This window comes from Lissotriton vulgaris, chromosome 1_1, assembly GCF_964263255.1.
Source record: "Lissotriton vulgaris chromosome 1_1, aLisVul1.2, whole genome shotgun sequence".
NCBI classification, from domain to species: domain Eukaryota; kingdom Metazoa; phylum Chordata; class Amphibia; order Caudata; family Salamandridae; genus Lissotriton; species Lissotriton vulgaris.
The window spans coordinates 979,792,092-979,804,325 of NC_141685.1; positions in this window are offsets into that span (position 1 = coordinate 979,792,092).

The following is a 12,234-nucleotide window of genomic DNA, read 5'->3' on the forward strand; positions in this document are numbered from 1 at the left end:
TAGAGCGGTGCTTCCCTCGTGTCCTGAGCCGTTGCCAGGCGGGGTGGAGCTATTTGCTTCAACTATAATGGTAAGATGGAGTATAATATGTTACATGAGAATATTACATTTACGTATCTTCATGCTGATAAAATATAGAACCAATGTGTGATCAAGCCAAAAGTATTGGTTCATAGCTCAATGTGGATTAACCACATGTTGTTTTGTCTATATGTATGTGGTCATTTTACTTGTATTAGTCTGTGTCTTTTCTTCGTTTCATAGTGACAAATACAACTTCTGCGAACAAAGAACACACCTACAAAATCAGGTGATCTTTTTTCATGTTGCAGCAATGTCAATATTTTGTCACTTTTTAAACCTTTCACTTCACTTTTTGCAGTAGCATTTTGTTATATTCCGGTCCTGATGAAAGCAATGGACTCTACAGTCCCTTGTATATTGCTGAAACATGTTGACCATTTCTCCATCTAGGTAGATATTTGCTAAATCTACTTATGCTGCTCTTTTAATGTTGGTGGAGCGAGCATAGAACCAAATAAAGTTAGTCTTATTTCTGCTCCCTCACCCAATTTTATTTTTCACTCACTAATCACACTCTTTTCACAGCACTGCAAATCAGTCACCCATATTTTCTATTGATGGGTAGTTTGTGACACTCTACCACCTTTGGCCACTACTAGGTTCTTAAGAGGTTATACCATCTGACCCTCCATCTGAACCAGTAGTGTACCGATTTTTGTGGTTAACAGGAATGCCAAATGATGACGGGCGGTTCCGAGTGGTGACTGATGGATATCCTGCTAGTGATCACTGATATCCATCAATGCTTTTCTACAACTGTTAGATGAGTTGACACTGTTCTTTGTTAGTTTAATGAACCACACATAGACTTTTTAGACCCTTTGACACTCTTGTGTTTTTTGCAGATAATAACACCTCCAGTCCTTAGAAAGGTGTCTAGCCTGTATGGGGATTATTAAAATGCCGAAAAATGTCGATGGAAAAAAAAGCAGGGTCAATTCTGCAAGCCTCTTGTTTTAAATCGTGTGGCAGGGAGACACCAGTAAAAAACATTTTTAGCTTGTGTACACACAATTTTAATACCTGTCTGCCAGGTTATCAATGGGAGAACAAAAATGTTGGCATAAGGAATGTAACTCCATCCTTACTAGGGAAAATATAACTAGGACAGGAAACCTTTGTGTGGATTTATAGATCCTGGAAGCAGCAGCAGCATTGGGGCATACGGACTGGTGGTGAATCCCGTACCCCCCCCACGAGCCTCTTTCCATCACTTCTCGCGTTTCCCGCTTCGCGGGAAACGCTCGTACCTGTGGGCTTGTGTGCAGCAGCAGAGGGCGACTACATCGCCCAGAAGGCATTGGGGCACAGTGACATCCTCCCGCAATGCCCAGAGCAGGTGTATAAAATCACAACCTGAACCGCGGGCCGCGCGTGGGACGAGCCGGGCGAAGCCCGGGCCAAGGGCGGGCCCGTCTGAGCCCGTCAGAGACTGGACTGGGCCGCCCCCCTTGAGTTTCCCGTATCTGTAAGACTTTTTGAAACATGTTTAATTGTATCTTATCACTTTTATATATCTGTTCTTTTTGTTTGTGCATTTTAGAATTTTGACACAAGGATAGGCTTTAGTATACGGCCAATGGCACCTAAAAACCAGAAAGGGATAAAGTTGGGGAATAGGGGGGGGGGGGTATAACTGGCACCTTAGATGAATTGGAGTGGTGTGGCTCACTGGTTAGAGGCGGCAGACCCGGAAGCAGAGAACGGCCCGGGACCAGGGTTCAATTCCCGACGCAGCAGGGTCGTGGACCAGTGTCAGTGGACTCGATAATTCTCGCCTCGGTGCCTACTCTAACCAGGGATCACACTCGGCAACTCTGGGCATTAGCTTGCCTCATCTCTACAACGGCCCCCCCACATTCGCCGGGGATGCCTGGTTTCACCTTGGAGATACCCAGTAGGGACCATCTCACATGGAATGCCGGGACGGGTTCCCCAGCGGTCTACAACGCCAAGATGCCTCAGGGCAGCAGTGTGCTTTACAAGACCACATACATTACAATACATTACATTACATGCATTAATTACAAGGGCGGCTTCTGCATTGGAGAAGGAGATATCTTTAACTGAACGTCGCTTATCCCTTGACCCTATGTTTCTGAGAAGATCATCACTCGGGGGATAGCTTTAGTACCGTCTCCTGACCGACCACTTACCATTTGCGTTCAACATGATACCATACCCCAGCATCAGCAAGATCTATCTACCATATTAGATATTAGTGGGGCAGACCCCAGCATTGACTCTTTTATGGTTTATCCCAGAGCAGTTCCTGGCCTTAGTAACAGCCCGCAAATTGCGACCAAGTCAATCATTGAACAAACTACATCAGAACACGCGTTGGATTCTGCCCTTAATCTAAAACGCAAACGCGGTGGAAACCAACAGATAGGCGGAAGCTCCAAGAAGAAAAAAATTGCTTCGCCTAAATGCAGGGGCAAGATGACTGAGGACAGGACTAGCAGATCAGCCCAGGTTGAGAAAACTGGTCTTAAACGCCATAGCCCCTTGATGACATAGTAGAATTATCATATAATGATGACAGGAGTAAAGAGTGCTCGCTAGTAAACATCGAACACCTGGTTAAATCCCTTATTTTACCTCTAGTGGAAAGCACTAGAAGGATAAGTGAACAGCTGGGAACACTTGAGAAAATTACCAAGGCTAACTCTGTAATGTTAAAGAAGTTGGCGGATACTAAAACTTTGCAATACAGCACCACCACAAGACTTACAGACATGCAGTCCTTATCACCCAGTGAGAAGCCAGGTCAAGAAGTCAAGGAACTACCTAAGTTAGTTAGTGGTAATACAAATGGTAGGGCCCCCCAGGCAGTTAGATTCAGAAAAGGGGCTGGTGATGGACAGAGTATCTGAATTAAGCAGAGCACTCCTACCCAGTCCAAAGATCAGGGCTTGATCCATCACCGTTTTTAGCTCCCTGCACCATCCCAGCTCAGAACCTGGCTACATGCAAATTAGTCTGTCCCTGGCCCAGTGCATCATGGGAACAGGGCAGACCAAACTACCAAGCCAATTCTTATACTGGGAAGGAAACAAGCTTCCGGGGACCAATTTCTGGCATTTCAGCCATCTTCGGCCCTGCTTGCTTGAATCCTGATGGTGCAGTGAGCAAGGGACTCACATCTGAGTATACCCTTCCACGCTTATGGTGGACAAAACGATTCAGAAAAGGGGGTGGTGATGGACAGAATATCTGAATTAAGCAGAACAATCCTACTCAGTCCAAAGATCAGGGCTTGATCCATCACCGTTTTTTAGCTCACTGCACCATCCCAGCTCAGAACCTGGCTACATGCAAATTAGTCTGTCCCTGGCCCAGTGCATCATGGGAACAGGGCAGACCAAACTACCAAGCCAATTCTTATACTGGGAAGGAAACAAGCTTCCGGGGACTGGTTTCTGGCATTTCAGCCGTCTTCGGCCCGGCTTGCTTGAATCCTGATGGTGCAGTGAGCAAGGGACTCACATCTGAGTATACCCTTCCACGCTATTGGTGGACAAAACGATTCAGAAAAGGGGGTGGTGATGGACAGAGTATCTGAATTAAGCAGAACACTCCTACCCAGTCCAAAGATCAGGGCTTGATCCATCACCGTTTTTTAGCTCACTGCACCATCCCAGCTCAGAACCTGGCTACATGCAAATTAGTCTGTCCCTGGCCCAGTGCATCATGGGAACAGGGCAGACCAAACTACCAAGCCAATTCTTATACTGGGAAGGAAACAAGCTTCCGGGGACCGGTTTCTGGCATTTCAGCCGTCTTCGGCCCGGCTTGCTTGAATCCTGATGGTGCAGTGAGCAAGGGACTCACATCTGAGTATACCCTTCCACGCTTATGGTGGACAAAACGATTCAGAAAAGGGGGTGGTGATGGACAGAGTATCTGAATTAAGCAGAACACTCCTACCCAGTCCAAAGATCAGGGCTTGATCCATCACCGTTTTTTAGCTCACTGCACCATCCCAGCTCAGAACCTGGCTACATGCAAATTAGTCTGTCCCTGGCCCAGTGCATCATGGGAACAGGGCAGGCCAAACTACCAAGCCAATTCTTATACTGGGAAGGAAACAAGCTTCCGGGGACCGGTTTCTGGCATTTCAGCCGTCTTTGGCCAGGCAGTTAGACCCGTGGTAAAAGAAGGTCATGCCGACAGCCATGATGGTTGACCAGGCGACCATAGATCCCCTTGACCAATCATGTTTAATCAATACTAGCAAGGAGTTAATACATATCGATACGACTGGCAAATTAACCACGAGGGATCTAAGCCAGACTGAGGAGACAGTGGGTAGTGATTTGGATATGGTAGTGAATTCCCCTGGTGATCCTAACAGTAAGATTAAGGACAAATGGTCGATTATCTTCTGTGTGTTGTGATATGGATGTGAATACCTGTGGTTGTAAGTGACTGTATAAAAGTGATGTTTGTATGTATGAGTGGATGTATTTGGTGCCCTTCTTTAAATTTACATTGCGTGTCCTAGTTTTTAGACTGTCATTGTTCATTTATGATTATGTCAAAATTTTTTCTAAATGTGTTCTACTGTCTAAATGAATTTATCTAAAAGAAGTATTTTTGATACTTATATGTATAAAAAAATGAAAATTAAAAACCTTTTTGAATAAAATCATTTGTATTATTATGTTTGGGTGAGCCGCTGATGTGGGTTGAATTTTTGAATTCTATTTGTTTCTAGGGAACACCCCTTCATGTTTTTCCCTTTCGATTATCTTCTGGAACATCGCCGGACTCAGAGCTAAATTAGATAATCCACTCTGGGTTAAATTGGCTAACGAACATGATGTCATATGTGTACAAGAAACATGGGCCAAGGAAGTGTATCATCTTAATGGTTTTAAAACGATATTTACCCCTGCCGTTGGCTCAACACATGGCAGAGCAAAAGGGGGGCTCTGCACTCATGTATCAAACTGTTTTAAATGTAAAAGTTTGGAGATTTTTTATAATAATTGTTTTTATCACATAGTTGGACTGCATATGAGTAAAACTTTTTGTATTTTGATAGTAAACTTATACAATAATATCCCCTTAGCGGATATTCCCGCAGTCTTTAAAGCCCTGAGACTTGAACTTAATAGTCTAATTTGTAACGAAAGTAAAGAATTTGCTGTCATATGGGGGGGTGATTTTAATTGTGCCCTTTGCAACAGAGATGAAAAGGGGAACTGTGGCCTAACGGTGGACAGGGGTCCACACTGGCACACTTTGAACACTCAGTAACGGGGGATGTTTTAAACGAAATTCTGTTTATGAATGACTTAGGTTTTGCTAACAAACTGTGTCAGCCAGAGGTACCCTTTTCTGCCACTTTTATGGGTAGAGGGTATTCTCGACAATTGATTATATTTTGATCTCCTCATGTTATGGTGACAGTGTTTCAAATTATTGCACGTTGGAAACCCCCCTTAGTGATCATTTCCCCATTAGGGTGGAAATACTAGACTCATGTGCTGTCTCTAATACTGACGATACATCCAGGTTAAACTCGAGAGATATAGATATCTCAAGACAGAATGGATACACCTTAAAGTGGACAAAGGTCTTACCTGAAGAGTTCCTGTGTAATTTAATTTAAGCCTGTAAAACGTGTTTCAGTGTTTGTTTGGATATGGACGCTGATAACACTGAAACCATTAATAGTTTCAGGCAAATAACAACACGTATAAAGACTAGCCTATGGGTCGAATTAAAGAACTCAAAAAGCAAAAATAGGGGCTGGTTTGACTCAACCTGCACCAAGGCGTATTCCAAACTTAAACAGGCCTTGAGTAGTCACGCTAGAGAGCAGAAACAGACCAGGGAGCTTCGTAAATTGCACAAAATTGCGCTAAAAAAGAGGAGGGAGATGTTGAAGAAGGAAGCATGGGAGGCATTGATTGAAGCTTCCCAATTGAAAGACATGACAGCCTTTTGGAAGGCAGTCAATGCACCATATTTTAAGGACAACACTAAGGCACGGATGGAGATTGCCATCTCTGAAAAGGTCCATAAAAATCCAGAAAAACCTCCAGGCTGCCCAATCATATCAGGGTGTGGCTCCCTCCTTAAACCGCTGAGTAAATACGTGGATATTTTCCTCAAGCACTTTGAAAGACGATTTATTCACAGAGTCAGATGATCTCATGCTGCACCTCCTGGAGAGGGGCTACCCTAGGAGACTATTAAAAAGGGCGGGGAAAAGAGCATGGTATAACGACAGGGACACACTACTGACACCCAAAGAACGCACTCCAATGGAGGACAGGATAATATGCGTTACAACCTACTGTACCAAAAGTAACGACATAAAGAAAATAATTAACAAACATTGGGACATAATCACAGACGTAATAGAGATGCCCAAACTGCCAATGCATACTTTTAAGAAATCCAAAAACATTAGAGACTTTGTGGTTTGTTCACTTTTGGACACGCCACCTATGCCCTCAATCCAACAACAATGGAATCTACCAGCGGTGGTGGGACATTTCAGATGTACGAAATGCAAAGCATGCCCTACATGTCAAGAGACCAAAACATGGACACATAACAACAAAACAATAACTCTCAAGACATTCACTAACTGCAATACGAGTGAAGTCATCTATGCAATCAGCTGCCCTTGCGGCCTTATGTGTGTGGGTCAAACAAAACAAAAGGTTAAAAATCGCATTTTACAGCATTGCAGTAGGGTTAGGTGCCACCCTATAGGTGCTCCTCTAGTGGAACATTATGCAACATACAACCACACACCTGAATCTATGAAATGGTTGAAAATTGAGAAAATCACTTTGAGTCCACGGGGTGGCAATTTAAGCTCCATCATGAATGTCAGGGAGTTCAAATGGATGCAGTATTTTGACACTGTCCTCAATGGACTGAATGACCTAGATACCACTTATGCACAGTTGTACAAAAGGGGGTGGGGATGGACGGAGCATCTGAACCAATCAAACACTCACACCCAGTCAAAAGATCTGGGTTTGATCCATCATCGTTCTTTAGCCCACTCTGCCACCCCAGTTCAGACATGGCTATATGCACATCAGTCTGACCCTGTGCCTTATGGGAACAGTCCAGCCCGAACTGCCAAGCCATGCCTTCCCTGGACAGGAAACAAGCTTCCGAGGACCTGGCATTCCAGCCGTCTTCAGCCCGGCTTGCTTGAATCCAGTGGCAAAGTAAGCAAGGGACTCACGTCTGAGCACACCCTGCCACACTTATGGCGGCCAAAAGCGGTACGAAAGGGGGTGGTGATGGACGGAGCATCTGATCCAATAAAACACTCACACCCAGTCAAAAGATCTGGGTTTGATCCATCACTGTTCTTTAGCCCAATCTGCCACTCCAGTTCAGACATGGCTATATGCTAATCAGTCTGACCCTGTGCCTCATGGGAACAGTCCAGCTCGAACTGCCAAGCCATGCCTTCCCTGGACTGGAAACAAGCTTCCGAGGACCGGTTTCTGGCATTCCAGCCGTCTTCAGCCCGGCTTGCTTGAATCCAGTGGCAAAGTGAGCAAGGGACTCACGTCTGAGCATACCCTGCCACACTTATGGTGGCCAAAAGCGGTAGAAAAGGGGGTGGTGATGGACGGAGCATCTGAACCAATCAAACACACCCAGTCAAAAGATCTGGGTCTGATCCATCACCGTTCTTTAGCCCAATCTGCCACCCCAGTTCAGACATGGCTATATGCAAATCAGTCTGGCCCTGTGCCTCATGGGAACAGTCCAGCCCGAACTGCCAAGCCATGCCTTCCCTGGACCGGAAACAAGCTTCTGATGACCAGTTTCTGGCATTCCAGCCATCAGCTTGCTTGAATCCAGTGGCAAAGTGAGCAAGGGACTCACGTCTGAGCATACCCTGCCACACTTATGGCGGCCAAAAGCGGTACAAAAGGGGGTGGTGATGGACGGAGCATCTGAACCAATCAAACACTCACACCCAGTCAAAAGATCTGGGTTTGATCCATCATCGTTCTTTAGCACACTCTGCCAACCCAGTTCAGACATGGCTTTATGCAAATCAGTCTGACCCTGTGCCTCATGGGAAAAGTCCAGCCCGAACGTCCAAGCCATGCCTTCCCTGGACAGGAAACAAGCTTCCGAGCACCGGTTTCTGGCATTCCAGCCGTCTTCAGCCCGGCTTGCTTGAATCCAGTGGTAAAGTGAGCAAGGGACTCACGTCTGAGCATACCCTGCCACACTTACGGCGGCCAAAAGCGGTACAAAAGGGGGTGGTGATGGATGGAGCATCTGAACCAATCAAACACTCACACCCAGTCAAAAGATCTGGGTTTGATCCATCACCGTTCTTTAGCCCACTCTGCCACCCCAGTTCAGACATGGCTATATGCAAATCAGTCTGACCCTGTGCCTCATGGGAACAGTCCAGCACGAACTGCCAAGCCATGCCTTCTCTGGACCGGAAACAAGCTTCCAAGGACCGGTTTCTGGCATTCCAGCCGTCTTCATCCCGGCTTGCTTGAATCCAGGGGCAAAGTGAGCAAGGGACTCACGTCTGAGCATACCCTGCCACACTTATGGCGGCCAAAAGCGGTACAAAAGGGGATGGTGATGGACGGAGCATCTGAACCAATCAAACACTCACACCCAGTCAAAAGATCTGGGTTTGATCCATCACCGTTCTTTAGTCCACTCTGCCACCCCAGTTCAGACATGGCTATATGCAAATCAGTCTGACCCTGTGCCTCATGGGAACAGTCCAGCCCGAACTGCCAAGCCATGCCTTCCCTGGACCGGAAACAAGCTTCCGAGGACCGATTTCTGGCATTCCAGCCGTCTTCAGCCCGGCTTGCTTGAATCCAGTGGCAAAGTAAGCAAGGGACTCACGTCTGAGCACACCCTGCCACACTTATGGCGGCCAAAAGCGGTACGAAAGGGGGTGGTGATGGACGGAGCATCTGATCCAATCAAACACTCACACCCAGTCAAAAGATCTGGGTTTGATCCATCACCATTCTTTAGCCCACTCTGCCACCCCAGTTCAGACATGGCTATATGCAAATCAGTCTGACCCTGTGCCTCATGGGAACAGTCCAGCCTGAACTGCCAAGCCATGCCTTCCCTGGACCGGAAACAAGCTTCTGAGGACCGGTTTCTGGCATTCCAGCCGTCTTCAGCCCGGCTTGCTTGAATCCAGTGGCAAAGTGAGCAAGGGACTCACGTCTGAGCATACCCTGCCACACTTATGGTGGCCAAAAGTGGTACAAAAGGGGGTGGTGATGGACGGAGCATCTGAACCAATCAAACACTCACACCCAGCCAAAAGATCTGGGTTTGATCCATCACCGTTCTTTAGCCCACTCTGCCACCCCAGTTCAGACATGGCTTTATGCAAATCAGTCTGACCCTGTGCCTCATTGGAAAAGTCCAGACCGAACGTCCAAGCCATGCCTTCTCTGGACCGGAAACGAGCTTCCGAGTACCGATTTCTGGCATTCCAGCCGTCTTCAACCCGGCTTGCTTGAATCCAGTGGCAAAGTGAGCAAGGGACTCACGTCTGAGCATACCCTGCCACACTTACGGCGGCCAAAAGCGGTACAAAAGGGGGTGGTGATGGACGGAGCATCTGAACCAATCAAACACTCACACCCAGTCAAAAGATCTGGGTTTGATCCATCACCGTTCTTTAGCCTACTCTGCCACCCCAGTTCAGACATGGCTATATGCAAATCAGTCTGACCCTGTGCCTCATGGGAGCAGTCCAGCCCGAACTGCCAAGCCATGCCTTCCCTGGACCGGAAACAAGCTTCTGAGGACCGGTTTCTGGCATTCCAGCTGTCTTCAGCCCGGCTTGCTTGAATCCAGTGGCAAAGTGAGCAAGGGACTCACATCTGAGCATACCCTGCCACACTTATGGTGGCCAAAAGTGGTACAAAAGGGGGTGGTGATGGACGGAGCATCTGAACCAATCAAACACTCACACCCAGTCAAAAAATCTGGGTTTGATCCATCACCGTTCTTTAGTCCACTCTGCCACCCCAGTTCAGACATGGCTATATGCAAATCAGTCTGACCCTGTGCCTCATGGGAACAGTCCAGCCCAAACTGCCAAGCCATGCCTTCCCTGGACCGGAAACAAGCTTCCGAGGACCGGTTTTTGGCATTCCAGCCGTCTTCAGCCCGGCTTGCTTGAATCCAGTGGCAAAGTGAGCAAGGGACTCACTTCTGAGCATACCCTGCCACACTTATGGTGGCCAAAAGAGGTACAAAAGGGGGTGGTGATGGACGGAGCATCTGAAACAATCAAACAACTGATTTGTATATAGCCATGTCTGCCACTGGATTCAAGCAAGCCGGGCTGAAGACGGCTGGAATGCCAGAAACCGGTCCTCGGAAGCTTGATTCCTCATATACATTCGTTACGCAATAACATGCTGTTATCTGCCCCATCAATTTTTGATTTAACCTAATTATGTCGCTGTTGAGGAAGCAACATGCTAGGTAAATCTCTTATTCCATCTCCGTGATGCTAATCTGGTAGTTGTTTATGGGAATGATTACCCTTCGCCGCAACTATGAACTTAAAAAGAAGGATAGGTTTTTCACTCTTTTTAGACACCCCCTTGTAAGATACATGGTACAACCATCACCATTCTTTGATGACGTCCCCTCTAGGCTCCCGTCAGAGAGCACCGCGATTGGCCGTACCTGTACGAGCCTCTGAGCAGCATCCAGCGCCTGCACCTCGTGTACCTCCCTATTAAGTAACGCGATTCGGTCAGCTCATTTTGACCTAACCAGTGATGGTGAAGGTATACTGGTAGGGATATGCCATCGGCGATCCGTTTTTTATCTAGATCAAACACTGCGGTCTGGGGCAACCCTTGTTGTGCTCCCTACGCGAGCTTTAGTGGTTGATGAATCTTTTGCAATTGCGTAATGCGTTTTCTCTAGCGAGCTGGCTTTATCGTTTCTCTAGGGAGCTGGCATTTCCACGATCGCCAGACATGCTTTATGTTCCATATATTACTAGCCTATGTAAACCCCCTTTGTGCTCCCTACGCGAGCTTTAATGGTTGATGAATCATTTGCATTTACGGAATGCGCTTTACCGTTTCTCTAGCGAGCTGGCTTCCCCACGACCGCCAGACACGCCAGGTGAGTTCCCATGGATGTTGAGTCATTCAGTATGGCCATATGAGTTTTATCGTCCCTCTAAGCAAGCTGGTAGTTCGATGACCATTTGAAACGTTTTGTGATCAGGGAATATTCCCACCTTCTCCAGTCTATGCCCCCAGTCTGGGTTTGATACGACCCGTTTTGATTAAGTGTATCTCTTGACTGCAAAAATGGCCTTCAGTGACTGCTTTATACTTTCATAACTATGATAGTATAATGGCAATTGATGCACTCTTTTTCAATTTCCCCCCTTCCAGATCCACCATCAGGGCCTGACTATCCTAGCGACCCGTGCAGGCGGATTGATAACACCCCCCATGGAAACAATAATATTTTAGACTACTTGTAGAAGAACCAGGTGATTGATACCCGGTTTCATCCAGACCCCACCTCAGTAAGTCTCCCTTATTCAATACCAACGCATTCAGGAAATATGGCACCCCTTTTATATTTTTTCAGACCAACCGAGCAATGGAGGAACAAGTGTAAAGTCCAATACAGACGGCCATTGAGAGGCCGTTCTCTAATGTAGGTATCATGCTCTTCGATACCCCTCGTTAATGCTTAAAGGTTCACCTTAGACTGTCAGACTATGACACTGTACACATGTTTTTGATTTTAGGTGCTCCTATATAATTTCGTCCTGATGAAAACTCCAGAATGAGGCGCAAATAGCCCTTTAATCGAGCGGAGTCTCACATTATAGGATCCAAATATATCGAGATATCCATCCTATATGTGAAGAAAAATAGGGAACTATGGATCATATTAGACTGTAAAGGTCTTTTCCTATCGATTTTGTGATTGTGTTATTGTCACACCACCTTTACCCAGTCCCACACTTACCTCATCACCCCCATCCTACCCTAACACTTTTTTCTTCTTCACTGAGAGCACGTTCAAATTTTAATATGAGATAGATAACTTTGATTTACAAGAGTTACTTATGCATTTTGGCATTTCCTAAACTGAATTGTT